Here is a 2060-nt window from a genome sequence, read left to right on the forward strand (position 1 = left end):
TCTAGAGGACACTATATTTTTTGAGTTGATGATATATTGGTCATATTTTCCTCCACAGAGACTGCATTTTTGAAAAGTAGGAAGTTATGTATTTTTTATTTAAACTCCATGTACATGGCTATGCTTTATTTGTATTTTATTAATTAGTTTACACATACGAGTTGTGTACTGAGTGTCACTTCTATGTCAGGCACAGTGATGGCCAACAGATTCTGATTAGAATCCACTTAGAGTCTTAAGCCCTGGCATATTGCGGGTTTATTGTTCACAATTAGGAGAATTTTATGGTACTTTTCTTGGACCCTTTCTTTTGATGCATTGTATTAGTTTCCTATTGCTGCTGTAACAAATTTCAACAAATTTTATGACTTATAACAACACAAACCTATTATCTCACAGTCCTCCCAATTAGAGTTACTGAAATCCAGGTGTCAGCAAAGATGTGTTCCTCCTTTCCGCACTACCCAGACAGGGGTCCATACAGCGTTGTTCTGGACTCCCATCCTAACTTAAAGGGAAACTTTCACAATGTCCGGAGCCCTTGACGTCCTGCAAGTGAAGGAGGAGGATGTGCTCAAATTCCTTGCAGCAGGAACCCACTTAGGTGGCAACAACTTGGACTTCCAAATGGAACAGTACATCTACGAAAGGAAAAGTGATGGCATCTACATCATAAATCTGAAGAGAACCTGGGAGAAGCTTCTGTTGGCAGCTCGTGCCATTGAATTCCCAGCTGGTCAGTGTCGTATCCTCCAGGAATACTGGCTGGCAAGCTGTGCTGAAGTTTGCTGCTGCCACTAGAGCCACTCCTATTGCTGGCCATTTCACTCCTGGAACCTTCACTAACCAGATCCAGGCAGCCTTCCGGTAGCCAAGACTTCTGATGGTTACTGATCCCAGGGCTGACCACCAGCCTCTCACAGAGGCCTGTTACGTTAACCTGCCTACCGTTACTCTGTGTAACACAGACTCTCCGCTGTGCTATGTGGACATTGCCATCCTGTGCAACAAGGGAGCTCACTCAGTGGGTCTGATGTGGTGGATGCTCACCTGGGAAGTTCTGCACATGCATGGGACCATCTCCTGTGAACACCCTTGGGAGGTCATGCCTGATCTCTACTTCTACAGAGATCCTGTGAACACCCTTGGGAGGTCATGCCTGATCTCTACTTCTACAGAGATCCTGAAGAGATTGAAAAGGAATAACAGGCAGCAGCTGGGAAAGCTGTGGCCAAGGAGGAATTTCAGGGTGAATGGACCGCTCCTGAGTTCCCTGCTACTCACCCTAAGGTGGCGGACTGGTCTGAAGGCGTGCAGGTGCCCTCTGTACCTACTCAGCAGTTCCCCACTGAAGACTGGTCTGCAGCTCCCACTGCTCAGGCCACTGAATGGGTAGGAACAACCACTGAGTCATCTTAAGCTGTTCTTCCACAAACTCTTCAAATGGAAATAGGTTGACAGAAAACAGTTTCTTAAAAAAAAAAAAAAAGAATGTTTCCTTCTGGAGGTTCTAGGAGAGAATCAAGTCCTTGCATTCTCTTTGCTGATGGTCCCTTCCCTCATTTTCAAATCCAACAGGGTAGCATCTTCAAATCTCTCTATTTCTCTCCTCTCTCTCTCTCTCCCCCCTCCCCCCCCACTCTGCCTCCGTCTTCACATCTTCTCTGACTCTCTTGCTTCCCTCTTATAAGCAGCCTTATGATTACATTGGGTCCACCCAGATAATCCAGGGTAATAATCTTGCCAAAGCACATTTGCAGTCTCTTGAGCAGGTAAGGCAACATCTACACAGGTTCTGGGGATTACGATATAGACTTCTATGTGTGTGTATGGTGTTCGGGAGGGCCGTTATCCCACCTACCACATTCGCATACTGAACTCATCTCCTAGTTAAAATTCCCCTGCTTACGCTGTTCTGTGTACTTTAAGAAATGAAGTGTTTTTGAAACATTTTCCCAAAAAATGACATGAAGAAATTTACACCCTTTTTGGGTCTTCACATAGAATGTAGCACCAATCCTCCGGATGCCAGGGCAGATCTCCTAGGAAGTGAATTTCTA

General features: G+C 45.3%; 1 pseudogene; it reads left to right on the top strand.

Moving 5' to 3' along the window:
• Window positions 1–528: 528 nt before the first annotated feature.
• LOC112404873 (40S ribosomal protein SA-like) lies at window positions 529–1419 on the top strand (annotated as a pseudogene).
• The last annotated feature ends 641 nt before the right edge of the window (window positions 1420–2060 follow it).

This window comes from Neophocaena asiaeorientalis, unplaced genomic scaffold (assembly GCF_003031525.2).
Source record: "Neophocaena asiaeorientalis asiaeorientalis breed wild unplaced genomic scaffold, Neophocaena_asiaeorientalis_V1.1 scaffold100, whole genome shotgun sequence".
NCBI classification, from domain to species: Eukaryota; Metazoa; Chordata; class Mammalia; order Artiodactyla; family Phocoenidae; genus Neophocaena; species Neophocaena asiaeorientalis.